Below are 19,103 nucleotides of genomic sequence, written 5' to 3'. Positions count from 1 at the left end.
CCACCGATTATTTTTTAAAATGGGTAGAGGCCACTCCTACAAGACATGCTACTAGTAAAGTGGTGAATAATTTCCTTTTGAATAATGTTATTTCAAGGTTTGGATGTCTATACAATGCCATGTGTTTTAGGCCAAAAGAGTTCATAAAGTTTTGTGATAAATATGGGATAACAAGGTCAACATCTTCCCCTTATCATCCATACTAAAATGGACAAGTTGAACCTACAAACAAGAGCTTGTTAAAAGTCATAAAGAGGACTTTGGATGATAATAAAAAAGCATGGGATTCTAAACTATAGTTGGCAATATGGGCTAACAGGGTGACAATAAAGAAAGCCATAGGTGTAGCACCCTTTGATATTGTATATGGAATCTAGGAAAGAATGCTTCAAAACAATCTAGTAGGCCTATATAATTACATCTAGATGTACAGTGAGGAAATTTTTGATAATATGCAAGAAAGGATTGATGTACAATGAAGAAAATTTTAAATATATGTTAAGATCAAATTCTTTTTTGGAATATCCAAGTTTGGAGAAATAGTTGTCTATTCTTTGATACCAAGCACGAAGAGCTTGTTAAGGTAGTAGAGAGCTTTCTTTATTTTACATACATAGAGATTTATGATGCAATGAAAATAATGGCTCTTATAGAAGCATATAAGGTGAGTAGAGAAAAGGTCTCTTCATAATCATTTCTAGCCTAAGAAAACCCCTTGGCAACAAGTTTGGCTTTGTGTTTTTCAATGTTACCATCTGATACATATCTGATTTTGAACAACTATTTTGAAGATGCAAATGATTTATCTTTAGGTTTAGATACAACATCCCATACATCATTCTTTAAGATGGATTGATATTTCTTCATTATTGCATCTTTCCAAGCTTGACATGTCAAGGCCTCTTCAACATTTGATGGTTCTATTTTAGTAAGCTTGATCATAATTATAATATAGCGTGCTTGATTTGTCATTCTTCTAGTTTCTCTAAATACTTCATCAGGTGCCACATTATTTTCTTCAACCATCTTTCTTGCCCATTTTTTTCTTATTGTTGGAAATTTTAGCATTTTCAAGATTAGATGATGACGAAGGTTCATAATTTTTTATAATGTTCTCCCTCTTATTCTCAGTTATATCTAATTTTGTGATTGAATCATCTTCAATGTTTAGAGAAACATCTTGTTCAAATTTAACATCTCTACTGATTTCAACTGATCTTTGTCCTAGAACATAGACTTTGTATCCTTTTTTGGTTTCACTATAACCAACAAATATTCCTTTCTTCCTGGACGCTTATAATTTAGTCCTTTTTTTCTATAGGAACATGAATATATATGGGGAAAAAAAATATTCTTAGCTGTCCTAAGTCTTGCTTAATCCATGCAAACACTTCTTCAAGTACTATTATATTATCTAAGATTGAATGGGGGTATCTATTCTGGATGTACACAGTTGTATTTGAGGCTTAAGCCCAAAATGAAAAATGTATGTTTTCATCATGCATCATGTCTTTTGCAACCTCAATGATGGTTTTTTTTTACCTTTTTGTGACTATGTTTTGTTGAGGATTATAAGGTATTGTACTCTCACTCTTAACCCCAATAGAAATGCAAAATTCTTTAAAGTTTCCAGATATATATTCCCCCTATCCCCCCATGCATTATTTGATCTTAAGGTTTTTATTTTCTTCCTTCATTTATTTTCCACTAAGGCTTTAAATTATTTAAATTTCAACTACTTCATTTGACTCTTAAGTTTTAGGAAATATATCAAATTTTTCCTAGAATAATCATTGACAAAGATTACATAATCCAAAAATCCCACTAATGATGGTGTTGACATTGGACCACATAAATCAGTGTGGGCAAGTTCTAGTATATTTTTATATTTATGTTCACTTTAAGAAAAATACCTTTTAGTGTTCTTCCCTAGAGCACAACCTTTACAAATTCTAGTATGTTAAGATTTTAAGTGAGGTAATCTATTAGCAATCCTTCTTATAGCACATAGGTCATTGTACCAAAGATGTTCTATTCTTGTACGCCAAACATCATTATGATTTGATGTTTCATGGATTAGTGCATGTTTTTTAATATTACATATTTGTTATAAGCTACCATCTCTAGATCCAACAACAATAAAATTATTAATGTTAGAATTTTTTAAGCCAAAGTAATACTTTATCTTCATGGAAGGTAACAAGATAACCTTGATCACCTAGGCCTAAAATAGAAATCAAGTTTCTCTTTATGTCTGGTTGAAAGAGAACATCTTTTAATTGTAAAGTAATTTTGGTTCTTATTTGAATTGAATAGGTCCATATTCCTTTGACTAGATAGGTGGAATTGTCTCTAATGGTTACCTCTTCAGTTGAATGTCCTTCAAAAGTTTCAAACTAGTCCCTAAACCCAGCTATGTGTCTTGAAGCTCCACTATCAATTATCCAAGAGTTGCTGTTAGAGTTTAACTCACTTGATAGAGCTAGGTAGAATACATGATTCTCAATTTCTTTAAATTCAACTATGATATCTTAAGCTTTCTTTCTTTCAAGGCAGAATGTGTGTGTGTGTGTGTCCAAAATTTATCATACTTGTAGTACTAGACCTTAGAGAGATATATGTTTTTGTGATTTTCGTAGTTATTTCCTCTCTTTCATTTGAATTTATTTTTCTTCCCTTTGTTGCTAGAGTTTGCATTTAGTGCTTGAATTTCTCCCTCTTTATTTATACCAATCCCTCTTGAGATTAGTCAAGATATCTCTTGAGTGCACTCATTGTTCAATTGATTAAAGTTAGGTAGAGAAGGCCAACTCGCACACTAGATAAAGATTCCCATGAAATTGGTAATCCTCTAAGGGCTATTAGAGAAAGTTCTTGATCACCAATATTGTTCTCTGTAATAGAGATTTAATCTCTTAATTAAGTGATTCTCAAGAAGTAAGATGAAAATGTCTCTCTAATCATTTTGATATTTAAGATTTGTTGTTTTAAAGTGAGTAATGTGATCGTATTTCTGATTTCAAATGTATAAATTGAATACCTTTAAACACTTGATAAGTAGATTTTAGTTTTGATATTGATGGAAGAATATAGTCTAAGTTGACAACATCAACAATTATTTTCTTAGCCTTGTTCTTGCATCTCTTTCAGGATGTCTTATTTGATTCATTTTCAGGCATCTTAATATCTTCTTCTATGTAAGAATCTAATTAAAGTTCTTCAAGTATTGTTATAATCCTAGGGTAAAAGTAAAAACCTATGTCACCCTTTTGTAAAGGAAAAGGCTAACAAAAGTATAACTGTTCACATTGAATGACATATATTGGGTATTATTATTTTGAATTTGAAGATGAAGTAAACTAATGAAATCTGCAGAAATGGATGAAGTTTAGGATTAGAATTTTTAATAATTATTTGGAATAAGAATTGATATATTTTCCTATTTTTTACAGATAATTTTTTAGTCGCTGAAAAATGCTGAAAATTAGGGGTCTAGTTCCCACCATAAAACTATATGGAAATAAACTTATTTCCTTTTGATCTCAAACTATATTATAGATAAAATATATAGCTAGAACAATTTTTAAAAAAATAGCTTTAGACCTATATTTTCTCTTCTACAATAATTCAAATTTTAACTCAACCAAAATTGATAGTTTTCATCTCCCACCACATTTTTCAAAACAAATCTATCGGGAGACAAATTATACATTCTAGAAGAGGACTCTCTCCTCTATAACATCATATAATTTTTTTATTTTTTTTAACATACAACATATGAGGATCACAAAGATCACAGTGGAAGACTAATCACACATCCAAACACCAACAGATCTCCAAACACCACTACTAACCAAAATGACTAACCACAGAAGGACACAAACAAATATGAATCCCAAAACATATTGAATTCAAAATGCAATTCTAAGGCATTTGAGAACACCACAAAGCGTATCCAAAACACCTCCAAAAAACTTCCAAAAAATCCAAAAAGTGTTGGAAATGAGAATAGAGTAACTGAGAGGGGGAGGGGGTGAATTAGTTATTACAAAAACTTTCCATAGTCCCTAAGATGTCTGAATATACCCTTGATTTGATTAATAAAATGCTGAAACTTGATAATGCAGCAAATGATAAATATTAAGAACTGATATGTTATCATGCACAAAGTAATTCAGTAATTAAAACACAAGAGACACCAGTTTTAACATGGAAACCCAATATGGGAAAAACCACCAATGTAACTAGATACTGTCTTTCACTCTTCTAAAGTGAGCCCTGTTAGGAGCCAACCCTTTTAAAGGTTACAAAAACACACTGTTAGTTGTGACCCTGTTAAAGGATTTAATCACCCTGTTAGGAGTGGCCTTGCTAGAGGTCTTTAGAACAATTCAACTGAACTGTCACCTTGTTGGAGGATTTATTGAATGGTTGTTAAACCAACTCTATTAAGAGATTTTGAATACACTGTTACAATGGTTAGAAAGCAACAATGAAATGACCTGATATAATGTGCAACTTATCTTTACTGATTGCAGATCTCTGTTATGCTTGACTGAATCCTTACTGATCAAATACAACTTTGCATCTCCTTCAACACATCTGATCCTTCATCAGACTTTTCTCAACATTCACCTCTTTATACTATAATTCACATTCATAACTTCTTTTTCATAATCACACACTTTTAATTCATAACTTGAATGACCATATATACCTTTCAGATTATCTTAGTCGGCTCAAATCACTGACTAAAACAAATAATTACAACAGTCGGCTAAAAGTAATTAATTAGCAAATCCCTATATTGGCCGACCTTGCACGGTGAACTTTGTTCAGAAAATAATTCTTGTGTTAACCGATTGAGCTCGGTGGATACAGTGAACTTCGTGAAAATCCTCCAATCGTTGGGAAAACTCGATAAGTATTGAGTTTTCTGAGATAACCGAGTGAGCTCGGTGGAAAGTGAAGCTCAGTTAACACTAACTTTTCCATGATTCATTTGATGATCAAGTGAGCTCGGTGGAAACTAACCTTTGGAGACCGAGTGAAGCTCGATTAACACTGACTTTTCACATTTCCTTCATTGACCGAGTTAGCTTAGTTAACACTGTTTTCCACATTTCCTTCGATGATCGAGTTAGCTCGGTTAACACTATCTTCCACATTTCCTTTGATGACCAAGTTAGCTTGGTTAACACTGTCTTCCACATTTCCTTCGATGATCGAGTGAGCTCGGTTGGCACTGTAAATTGCATTATAGACTGTTTGAGCTCGGTGAACTTGAGATTAATGACTGATATGACATTTGTGTGACATCAAGGACAACATTATTCAACAATCTGCCTCTTTGGCATTTGATGGCAACACAACATGTCATAACAGAAATGAAATTTTGAAAACAAGTTCAACAAGATAATAGACTTCTCCCTCTTTCAATAGTCTCCCTCTGTTAAGGGACTTCATGGAAAACTTTTCAAATCTTCACAAATTTCAGAAGGATATGACAGTAAAATCTCTCCCTCTTTGACAACACATGCCAAAGACAATAGAAATTAAGTGAATTATAATGTACCTTTAGTACTGATTCATATGCAATGATTTCTGATTAAACTGCATCAACAGATAGATCTTCAATCTTGTATGCGTTGATGCATCACTAGAACTTATTTTTAGTGGACTTCAGATAGGGAAATGACCCCTAACTTACCTCTGAGAAACAAAAATGCATCCTTAGGTAAAGGCTTTGTGAATATGTCAGCAATTTGTTCTTTTGTATGGACATATTCCAATTTGATCTCCTTGTCTTACACCAATTCTCTGACAAAATGATATTTTATTGCAATATGCTTGGTCTTGGAATGCATCATTGGATTCTTAGATATGTTGATTGCACTAGTATTGTCACAGAACATGACGATTGGTTCTTTGATTTCCATCTCCATTCCTTGCAATAACTTCTTAAACCAAACAATATTTGAACAGTTTACTGCTACAGCAACATACTCTGCCTCTGCTATAGATTGGGATGTACAATTCTGCTTTTTGCTAGTCCAAGAAACCAATCTTTTTCCAAGAAAGAGTTCTCCTCCACTTGTGCTTTTTCTGTCATCAAGGTTTCCTTCCCAATCAGCATCAGTAAACACTTTCAAATCCAAATTACCTCCAAATTTGTACCATAAGCCATAATCTTCAGTTCCTTTCAAATATCTCATTATTCTTTTGATTTCCATCAAGTGAGTTTCTCTTGGCTTTGCTAAAAATCTTGCAACAATACCAACTGTAAGGGCAATATCTGGCCTAGTATGAACTACGTATTGCAATTTTCCAATCATAGATCTATACAATGTTTGATCTACCTCTTTGGATTCATCATATTTGGTAAGTTTCAATCCAGTACACATAGGAGTTCCAATAGGTTTACAGTCCTCCATACCAAACTTTTTCAATATCTCCTTGATGTATTTTGATTGAGTGATGTAGATGCCATTCTTATTTTGTTGAATTTGGAGACCAAAAAAGAATTTTATTTCACCAAACATAGACATTTCAAATTCCTTGTTCATTTCTTCTGAAAATTCTTTGCAAAGATCATCATGTCCTGTGAAAACAGTATCATCTACAAATATTTCTGCCAAGACAATCTTATTATCTGGTCCTTCCTTTATATACAAGCTACTATTATCATTAGTTCTTTGAAAACCAATATGAATAAGATAGTTATGCAATCTTTCATACCATGCTCTAGGGGCTTGTTTTAGACCATATAGTGCCTTGTGTAATTTGTAGACCATGTTCCTTTTATCTGGATCAACAAAACCTTTAGGTTGTTCAATGTAAACCTCTTCATCTAGTATTCCATTGAGGATTGCTAACTTGACATCCATCTAATAAACTTTGAATCCTATGTGAGCAGCATATCCAAGTAAGGTTCTGACTCCTTCCAATCTTGCAATAGGAGAAAAGGTTTTTCCATAATCTATGCCTTCTTCTTGAGAGTATCCTTTGCATACCAATATGGCTTTGTTTTTGGATACCTTACCATCTTCAGTCAACTTGTTTCTGAATACCCACTTGGTTCCAATTACATTCTTATTTTTAGGCCTCAGTACAAGAGTCCATGTCTTGTTCTTTTGTATCTGTTCTATTTCCTCGTTCATTGCCTCAATCCAACTATCATTTGCCAATGCATCTTTAATGCTTCTAGGTTCAAAATCAGCAAGTAAACAAGTATTTTTCTTGCTTCTTGTCAAGGTTCCTTCAGATTTGTCTCCAATGATCTAATCTCATGCATGATGTCTTCTGACATATTTAGCTAATACAGGTTCTTTGCCTCTTGAATGAGTTTCATTGCTATCTCCTTGTGTTTCAATTTCATGTTCAGGCTATTCTGGCTTGGTAAGAATTGGCTTGGGCACTTTAGACTCGGTAGACACTTGCTCGGTAGTGTCTGAAAGTTGTTGTGGCTCGGTTTGAACTTTTTACAACTCGGTTACTGATGACTCGGGAGTTGAGGATTCTTGAGTGAATGGTATGCTTGGTATAGTATCTGGTTCAATGTAAACAAATATTCTGTAATCTTCAGGTACCTTTTTGCTTTCTTCTTCAGATTTGTCTGCAAAATCATCAACTTTCACATGTGCACTTTCTATGACTTTGTGAGTGGATAGATTTAAACATTTATATGATTTGCTTTTGCATGAATATCCTAAAAATATTCCTTCATCACCTTTACATCAAATTTTCCTTTTCTAAATTCTTTCAAAATATAATATTTGCTTCCAAATACTTTCAGATAACTTACATTGGGTTTGTAGCCATACCATAATTCATAGGGAGTTTTGAATGAGTCCTTCTTCAACTGTACTTGGTTTAAGGTATGAACTATTGTGCTAATGGCTTCCTTCCACTATTTGATAGTAATGTTCTTTTCTATCATCAGGGTTCTTGCACAATCCATGATGGATCTGTTTCTTCTTTTAGCTATTCCATTTTGTTCAGGAGTTCCTAGTGCTGAGACTTGTCTTTTAATACCTTTTTCAATTCAAAAGTTTTTGAATTCATGTGAGATGAATTCACCACCTCTATCTGACCTTAAGCATTTTAGTCTTTTTCCTGTTTCTTTTTCTACTCTTGCCAAATACCATTTGAATTTCTCAAATGCCTCTGATTTGTTCCTTAGATACATGAGAGTCATCATTCTTGAGTAGTCATCAATAAAAAGAATAAAATTTTTTTCTCTAGTATAGCTTTCTATTCCAATGGGTCCACACAAATCAGTATGCACAATTTCTAATATATCTTCAGACTGATAGTTTTTACTTTTAAAACTAGTCTTACCCATTTTACCAATCTGACAATTCTTGCATAGACCAACCTCAAGTTTCTTAATGTTAGGAATGCCTCTTACTTTCTTGAATTTTCTTATTTTTACCAGGTTATCAAAATTGACATGACACAACTTTTTATGCCATAACCAACTTTCTTCAATTTGAGCAATAAAACATGAGCATTCACCAAGTTCTAGATAGAACAAGTTACCTTTAGTTTGGGTGCCAAATCCTATCAGCTTTCCTTGCTCATTCAACAATCTTGCCTTTCCATGCATGAATTCCACCTTGAATCCAGTATTGAGTAATTGTGCCATGCTTAACAAATTATGTTTAAGACCTTCAACCCAATAGGCATTATTACATACAAGCTCTTTGGTTAGACAGATTCTTCCTCTTCCTTTTATGAAACAAGGTTCATTATTACCAAACCTTACACTGCCACCATCATAGTCTTCAAACTGATCAAACTTAGTTTTATCACCAGTCATATGATGTGAGCAACCACTGTCTATAATCCATGTATCATTCTTACTTATATGAGAGACAAGTGCCATTTTATCTTCCTCATCACTGTCAAAATCATCTTTAACAGCAATATAAACAATTTCATCCTCACTATTATCAGAGTCTTTAGAATTTTCAGCCATGAAGCATGATTTCTTACCTTTGTTCTTGAATGATTTGAAGTCTTTCTTGCCATTCCATTTGTAATCTTTCTTTTCATCATTGTTTTTCTTGTTTGGACACCTTGCTGCAATATGACCAATTTCTTCACAAGAAAAACAAATTAGAAAAACTTTACCTTTGTATTTTCCTCTGCCTCTAGAGTATTTCCTTGTTAGTAGAGCTTCAATCACTTCGAGGTCACTGTCTGAACTTTGGCTTGATTCATCTTCACTTTCTGACTGAGATTCCTTCTCCTTTTTGTTTTTCCCTTTGAGTGAGAGCTTGGCTTGAAATGCTGATTCAATGTTTTTGGAGGTTGAAACATAGTTATCAAAGTTATCTAGTTCAAATGCAGTTAGTCTTCCAACTATGGCCTCAAGATTTATCTGATGATTTGCTTCACACCTTCTTTCCTGAATTGCAGAAACTTCGATTGCATAAACAGGAAGCAAGGTTCTGAGAACTTTGCTTATAATTGTTTCTCCTTTGATATCACCTCTAGATGCTCTGATTGCACTCACACATGCTTTAACTCTTTCAACATATTTTGCAATGTTTTCATCCTCTTTCATCCTCATTTGATCAAATTGTCCTCTTAGACTTTATGCTTTTTCTCTTCTTACATTATCATCTCCTCAATAGATCTCTTTTAGCTTGTTCCACATCTCAAAGGTAGTTGTGTAGTCCTTAATGTCATCAAATTCTTCATAATTGAGAGTGGATGCTATGTCTATCATCATATTTTTGTGAGTCTTCTTTTTAGCAATGTCATTGACAGACAATGTGCCAGGAGGTTCTTCATATTTTTCTTCAAGGTATTTTAGTCCAGTATCACCAACAGTAGCCAGATGAAGTCTCATCAATCCTTGCCATGTGGAGAAGTTATCTCTATTGAGTTTTGGAATTTCTCTTTTGTAAGACATCTTGATCTTTGACTTAGATCCTTGAGATCTTTTCTTGCAAGCACCAAAAATTCTGATACCAATTGTTGGAAATGAGAATAGAGTAACTTAGAGGGGGAGGGGGTGAATCAGTTATTACAAAAACTTTCCACAGTCCCTAAGATGTCTGAATATACCCTTGATCTGACTAATAAAATGTTGAAACTTGATAATGCAGCAAATGATAAATATTAAGAACTGATATGTTATCATGCACAAAGTAATTCAATAATTAAAACACAAGAGACACCAGTTTTAACGTGGAAACCCAATATGGGAAAAACCACCAATGTATCTAGATACTATTTTTCACTCTTCTGAAGTGAGCCCTATTAGGAGCCAACCCTGTTAAAGGTTACAAAAACACACTGTTAGGTGTGACCCTGTTAAAGGATTTAATCACCCTGTTAGGAGTGGCCTTGGTAGAGGTCTTTAGAACAATTCAACTAAACTGTCACCTTGTTAGAGGATTTACTGAATGGTTGTTAAACCAACTCTATTAAGAGATTTTGAATACACTGTTACAATGCTTAGAAAGCAACAATGAAATGACCTGATATAATGTGCAACTTATCTTTGCTGATTGCAGATCTCTGTTATGCTTGACTGAATCCTTACTGATCAAATACAACTTTGCATCTCCTTCAACACATCTGATTCTTCATCAGACTTTTTTCAACATTCGCCTCTTCATACTATAATTCACATTCATAACTTCTTTTTCATAATCACACACTTTTAATTCATAACTTGAATGACCATATATACCTTTCAGATTATCTTAGTTGGCTCAAATCACTGACTAAAACAAATAATTACAATAGTCGGCTAAAAGTAATTAATTAGCAAATCCCTATACTGGCCGACCTTGCATGGTGAACTTTTTTCAGAAAATAATTCCTGTGTTAACCGACTGAGCTCGGTGGATACAGTGAACTTCGTGACAATCCTTCAATCGCTGGGAGAACTCGGTAAGTACTGAGGTTCCTGAGATAACCGAGTGAGCTCGGTGGAAACTAACCTTTGGAGACCGAGTGAAGCTCGATTAACACTGACTTTTCACATTTCCTTCGTTGACCGAGTTAGCTCGGTTAACATTGTTTTCCACATTTCCTTCGATGACCGAGTTAGCTCGGTTAACACTGTCTTCCACATTTCCTTCGATGACTGAGTTAGCTCAGTTAACACTGTCTTCCACATTTCCTTCAATGACCGAGTGAGCTCGGTTGGCACTGTAAATTGCATTGTAGACTATCTGAGCTTGGTGAACTTGAGACTAATGACTGATATGACATTTGTGTGACATCAAGGACAACATTATTCAACAAAAAGTGCCTATTGTCCACCCATGTGAGCTTTTCCAAAACTTGAGCGATACTTTAATATAGCACTATGCAATAGTTTTTAGTATTGTATGACCTTTATAAAGAAGGCATGTGATATTTTCAAGGATTTGTAAATGCTTCTTAGGAAGGCTTGTGATACTTTACACGTATCATACAACACTTCTTCAAAGGGGGTGCAATACTTTCTAGTATCACATGACATAACTCCTTTCGGTGTGCAACATTTTATAGTATTGCCCCATGATGATACATGGTTTCCCAAGAAATGCATAGAACAATCCAAGGACAAAATAAAGAGTAAAACAAAGTTTAGAACCTCCACACCAGGAAGTATGGGATCCACAATTTGAGGTGTAAATACTCGAACACAATACTGAAAGACAAAAATTGCATATAACCATCTAATCAAGCAGTGTAGGGAAATAACTAAAAGCAACATCGCAGGATATAGAAATAACATTGCAATTAACTAAAATAACCAACTAAGTAAATAGTTCCTCCCAACAATAATAGCATCATAAGACCATCATGGGCCCTAACCATCCCTCGCGCGTAACGTCCCAAACTATCGATTGTCAGTGCTATCTTATGAGGACATCACTACTAAAATGTGCTACAACATAAGCATAAGGAAATATAACATGCTAGAAGTAAAGCATAAGATAATCCTAGAAATCAACTCATCATCTAATATGCTAAACATCATAATAAGGAAATGCATCAATACTAACATCATCTAAACATGATATACAAGCATTCCAATGAAAGCATATATCACAAGAAAGCATACTCTAGGACTTGAAGTACAAAGTGAAAACATCCAACAACAATCGCACTAGGATAGTAGACCATTTTTCTACACTAGTCCCCAACAGTGGTATAGGTAGCTACTCGCCCCAACCACGTGGAACTCGTAGGTCCACTCCCACCATGCTGATGGAGATAATGATCCAATAACAATCACACATAATGCAAACATCCATGGCTAACAGTCATGCTAGACAGTATGATAACTTAAACTAAGAACATAGACAATCCATAAACTGCAAGTCTTGGTCAGACACTCAATGGGCTGCTAAGTAGGGGTTGACATCATCGAGATTCACTTGGCATTGAAAAGCCCAAGCTCAGATCATATAGATTCAACTTCTTCAATGGAAGGCTCTAGCACAAAACATTTTTTATTATCTTAAGTTTTATTACCACCTAGTATTTTATTTAGTTATCACTTAATTAAAGCTCTCCCTCTACCAACCTATGGCACCATGATTGCCAAGTCGTGAGATAGAAGCCTCCTCCATATGCTACCCTAACCTACCCATGCTAATCCAACTATGAGTGCCCTTAGGCATGCAAATTCCTAACCCAACCCCAATGATCATAACTTTTAGAAGTACCATAGAAAATTTAACCTCACTAGTCACCTAACAAATGTACGTGTATGTACTCATGTGTAGCGCACCACCATCATGAAGATCATCATACAAGGGCTAGATGAAAACACAATGCAAAAAGTCACTTAACCAAAAATAGACTTAGGAGGAAGGATGCAATGCACATCCCAATGCAACATAAAAGTGCAATGATGGTTTGAATGACATCCAAATGAATCATTCAGGGCCATGACTAACATCATGCTAAGAAAACCTAAGAAAATAAGGTGGCACACAAAACAAGGTAAAAACCCCAAAAACTAGAAAACTTCAAAATAAAAAATCATTTGGTCCTTGGGTACAAAACCCTCAAAAATCCAATAATATTTGGGTTTGAACACTGTATGCAAAAATGGTCAACATAACAATGCGAAACCCCAAACCACCATCCCAAAAATAGGGAAAATGTTCATACTCGACCAACTAGACAGAACCAACAAATAGAAATAGAGGGAATAGTAGTTCTGAGCCTCCTAACAAACTGCTACTAGAAATAAAAGCTGAAATGAAGTAGAAATAAGAAAATAGGAGAGCCCTACTTGATAGCAAAAGGGGCAGAAACTAAAATCAACTTGATAAAATAAATCACCCACTACTACTACCAAAAGTGTTGACAAAGCAAGGTCTCCCTAAGTTGAATCTAACAAGACTAACCTCATGAAGATCCCATGCTCACAACTCACATAGAAAATAGGAAACCAATCCTTCTGAAAAGGATTTCAGAAAAAGCTCTCCAATTTCTAATTTGCAAAATTGAAAAGTGATAAAACAAATCCCTTTTTCAGTACTTATTAACTTTTTGAGTGAATAATCGATTAGGGCAAATAGCTAGTTAGACTAGCTAGACTATGTATTGACCCAAACGGAAACATGTTATTCCTCGTAATAAGAATTCACCTAAGACAAAGCTACCAAAAAATAAGTTCAATAAAATTTAAATCCCAAAAACCCAAAATCATAGAAATTAACTTAACAACTTTCACGACAATGTGAACCTCTAAATGCATAAATATGCTTACTAGTCTTATCACATAATGCAAATGAGTTCAGATTTAATAATCACTAAAAGGTTTAATTTAAACAATTAAATAAGGATACGTCAACCATACAGGGATGACATTGTAAAATATGAATAGTTGAATCACTAACTCCATGTGCCACTACTAGGGATATAAATCCAACACACTAAAGCACACGATCAAGTGAAATTGCACATAATAACATGTTGATAATTGGCTAATGGAAATATGTAATTGTTGTCATTTATGTAACACATGATGTACATGCTTACAGGAAACCTCGGATATAAAGATACTTAGCTTTTGGTACTTAGAAAATTGTCTAAGTATGGAATTGGTTATACAACAATGTATTGTTTTGATTGTAACTTGTTGCAAATGTCATATTATGACTAGGAAAGTTAGATGGAGATAGCAACATGTTGATGATGATGTGTATAACCTCAGAAGTTAGTATGTATTGTACAGATAAGAGATATTTGTGTTTTACCAATAAATAGGACAACAAAATTGAAGGAAATGAATTATTTTGTTTACAAAGTAATTACTTGTCCAATTAGGGCCGACATCCTAGATTTTTAGTTTAAGTTGAAAAAGTGTGTGTTGGCCAACCTAGTAGCAATTTGTGTAAAGGCATGGTATTTATGCAAAGGACATCTTGTGAATATAAATGTTGTGATGTGCTATCTTGAAGTTTCTGTGTTGAGCAATTGTATGTGAACTTTTGTGAAAGCAATATGTGCAAAGATTTGTAAAGCTATTTGTGATCCGAGATCAAGCTAAAGATCAAAGATCAATCAAGGAAGAAGTTACAGTACTTATATTCTAGATGTCTGATTACTTTTTTGGGTAGTGAACTCTTCTTGGAATTGTAAATGCATGTTTGGGTAGTGGGCTCATCTTGCATCTACTATACTACAAATCCTAATAGGGTTGGAATCTCCTAATAGGGATTCAAAGTCTTCTAATTGGAACTCTCTATACTGAATTTTCTCATGGAATCCTAAGAGGCTCCATCCTTTAACAAAGAACTTATATATCAGTATATTATCTTGTGGGTATCATCCCCATCAGGGTCCTTGGCCAAGGTTTCCCTAGCTAACAAAATATGGTATTATGAGTTATCTTTGTGCATGGTTACTATTACTATTTAACATTACTTTATTACTTTTTTATGTATGGTTTAAAGTAAGAAATAATATCTAGTTGGTGACTGAAGTTTTTAGATTGCTAATTTTCCCCTATTTGAGTAATTCCTATTTCTAACATAACAGAGATGAAGCAATAAATGCATTAAATAACTAATTTAACCATTTCTTCAATTATACCTAAATAATCTATTTACATCACTTGTATTCACATAAAGCATAAAGAGACAAAAATAAAGTAAATAACCATAGCATAAAATCCATCACATGACATAATTTAAAAATATGTCCAAATACTAGATAATCAGATATCATCATAGACCTACTGTCATCTCTAAATGTCATCAACATGTACAAATATGAAAAAATGAATATCATAGTAGTATAGCATCTGTGATATTGAATCAAAGTATAACATCTGACCCTTAGGTCATCTCAAGGTACATATAATAAGAGTATCAAGTATCTCTCGAATAAAAAATAGGCAAGGTACATATTGCAAACATGAGAGGCATTACTTTATCTCAATTATATAAATTTGAAGCTATGATTGATATTATGATTACTATTTATTGTCAATAAGTATATTTAAAAAATGATGAAATGATTAATAATTTTAAATATTTTGTGAAATACTTTGAATATCTAGAAATGATTAGTTGAATGACTATTGTCTATGACTGTATTGCCACTTTTATTGATTGGTCATAATAGTAATCATTAACCTTAGTTATATATGTGATCGGTAGTCAAGTCCATGAAGGAGCATGACTCCCATAGTACCTTATGCCATGGAGAGTCATGGCCCTTGATGGCCTTTACCATAATACATTAACAAGAACATCGATTCAAAACCAATTGCTTTATATGACTAATTGGGCATAGTTTAGTATTAAGTCATGTAGATAGTTATGACATCTGATAAGGATATTAAGAATGTTTAACCAAAATTTGTTATTATTATTAAATGTTTCCATTCAACATATATAAGAACATTTGTGATTATATAACACACACACACACACACACAAATATATATGTGTGTGTGTGTGTGTGTTTAATCAATATTTGTTATTATTATTAAATGTTTCCATTCAACATATATAAGAACATTTGTGACTATATAATACACACACATATATACATATATACGTGCATGCACACACACACACACGCGCATGCGCGCGCGCGCTCACACACACACACACATTTATATATACTATTCTTATCATAATTCACAAATACTAATATACATTATTAATAATGAATTATATGCTTCAATCGGAATGAAGCTACATTCTTAACACTTCTGTAATGTGAAATCATAATTTAGGTAAGTTGCAATGATTCAATAGAGATTTTCTCCACTCTCTCATGGGTGAAACATGTTAAAAGTTGTGTCTCTTTTTGTCTCTGTTTTGGAATTTTCTATTTTGTCTATTAATTTTAGAGAAGCAAATCATATATTTAATCAAGAGACAATTGATGTAATCCAACTTGAAGTAAGGTTCTTAGATATTTGTGGGAGAAAGACTGAGATGCTTAAGAGGTGATGCATATTTTCTTATACACCTTTTTCAATTTATTTTATATATTAATATATTACAATTCATTTCATTATGAAAATTTCCATTCTATTCACATTAAAACTTATATAAATCATGACAAAACGATAAAAGTACCAACCTACGACGAGAATCTCCTCAGATCTTCGAAACATAGTATATAACATAACATGTTCCATCAAAGAAAATATCAAACTATAGAACCTGAACACATAATATTTAGTGTATAAATGCTTTGAGTTAGACTAGATAATATGTTCATATGATTAATAGAAGTTTTTGGATCCATTCCCATTCAAATGAAATCTTGCTTGTGACGATCTATCTACATCTTCAATTAATTGTGAGCCACATACCAGATAACAATGCTTAGCCATTTCCTCTTTGTTCTTTTCCTACCCGGTGGGATCGGTATGAACCAGCCATAACACATGTTGGAAACTTTTCACATCACAGGGGAGTGTGAGAATCCCAGCTTGATTGACTCCAAACTCTTCAGCACTTCTCTCAAGAACAGCACGTATCACTGGATGGCTCAAATAAGAAATTGGAAGAAAACACTTTCTCCTCTCTTTCCCCACATACACTGAAAAACACCCTCTTGGAACAACAAGACTCTTGCCGATATAGGATTGTTCCTTCTTAAGAACTGCAAATATGAAATCCCATATCTTCTTCTTGATGCCCTTCATTGATGGGAATGGAGAACAAGCCAGACATGTAATGCCCATTTCATATACAATGGTGTTAAGTTCTGAATAAGGTGTGTCTTAGGGTTTCATATTTATTTGTATAAGGTGTGATTCTAAACTCTATTAGGCAGATGAATAGGGATACCTAGCTATAGGGCAATTCATAGGCCGGCTGAATTATTTACAAGGCAATGGAATTCCATTATATTTGAACTACATCAGATTATGAACAGAAAAGTTCGCTGAAGTTGGTTTCATGTCACTGGCATTTGAATTTCCATTGGTTGATTATTTAGACTGTGCTTATATTGACACAAAATTCTTCGTTCGTATACCTGTTTTGCTCATGTTTCGTGAAGTAAACAAACAAATAATGTACCGGATCTCTGCAATACTCTATATATGACAACGCTTTTCCTACTTTTATGAGTACCCTTCCTTCAATACTATATATATCAGGCTTTTTATTTTGACTAATGTTCTTGATTTCGACAGCCTATTGACATGTCTATTAAAGTTTATCTATAACTTAGTATAATATTGAAACATGGAGGGCATTTTCTTTTGTAGAATAATGATTTAAGATATCTTAAAGTTAATTTATTGTGCAATTATTTTATATATGTTTTAAATAAAAAATTATGATTCGCCACAATGTATCTAGTATAAATCAAAAGAATGTTTTTTCTTAATATGACATTTGTTTGTTTGCTATTTGACTTTTATAGTTTATTTGAACCTAAATAATTATAATATGTCTTTTGTTATAGTTTTACAATAAGTTAAATTATAATAATATTATCCATACAATATGTATAGCTAAACAAAAGTTTAAAAATGTACAATAAACACATGTTTATGTTGACATGTGTCCATGATGAGTCGTGAGAATATAGGGGAAGTGTTGCTAAGGTGACATATACATGAGTTAGGTTTCTCAAAAGGTTAAAGCAATTTAAAATTGTCTATATTAAGATTTTATTCATTCCAATAAGAGCTCAACTAGAAATTTCTAATAGATATTAGTTTATCATTGCCCCTAGCACCCTCTCTTATGTCCAATATTGAGAAACATAAAACATAAGAAGAAGTTGCAATAGAAGAAATATGACACAAATTATTACTATATTTATACTCTCTATAGACTAATTTGTAGCATTTTTTACATAATTGATTGTCATCAATGTCAAACATATTCTAGGTTTTCTTTGTTCAAAAAGCTTTTTATAGTTATAGTAATTATATTGAATTGATGAGTAATAGTTTAAGCATATACATATTATTGACATTAAGGTCAATTTATCTATTAGTGACTTAACACTTAGCCAGTTAGTTACAGTGCTACCAAGCTTATCATTTATTTACCAGTGATTTAGTAGCTACAAAGCTAAGTAGTCAGATTGCAATTGATTTCAAGCTTCATAGTGTCTACCAAGCATCTAAGTCAGTTTACTATATTGCCTAAGCATAGCAGAGTCTATTGGGTTATTCAATAGAAGTGATCAAGTTCTTAGTGTTGATTGAGCTTTGTAGTGTTAACCAAGTTCTATAGTGTCTACCGAGCTCATAGTGTTAATGAAGTGAATCTAGTGTTGACCAAATCATGCAGTGTCAACTGAGTGGTTTAGTATCTATTGAGTTTCTTAGTGTTCACTGAGTCGCACAGCGTTGACCGAGTTCTTGCTACTCGTAGTGATGAGTATGGATCGAGCTTCAATTTCAATTGAGTGCTAGAGTATGTGGACTATTGATAGGGTTTGGCAAGTGTTAGAACATCACCAAGTCTATCTTCTGAACCTAAGTTATGACAATGGGCCGACTTTGTGAGTTGTGATGAATTTGGTATTGTAGCTGACTCCAGTAAGGTTACAGGCAATTAATTGGATCGATATATATGTAATGCATTGTATCATATCCAAGATGTAATTCAATGAGTATGTGAAGAAGTATAAGAATATTA

General features: G+C 33.3%; 1 pseudogene; it reads right to left on the bottom strand.

Moving 5' to 3' along the window:
* Nucleotides 1-17,182, bottom strand: part of LOC149572287 (transcription factor E2FB-like) — a 42,090-nt pseudogene extending 24,908 nt beyond the window's left edge.
* Nucleotides 17,183-19,103: the final 1,921 nt, after the last annotated feature.

The sequence above is a fragment of the Cupressus sempervirens genome, chromosome 2 (genome assembly GCF_028749045.1).
Source record: "Cupressus sempervirens isolate cs-2001-9-10 chromosome 2, ASM2874904v1, whole genome shotgun sequence".
NCBI classification, from domain to species: Eukaryota; Viridiplantae; Streptophyta; class Pinopsida; order Cupressales; family Cupressaceae; genus Cupressus; species Cupressus sempervirens.
Note: the sequence above shows the minus strand (reverse complement) of the source record. Positions and strands in the feature narration are given on the sequence as shown.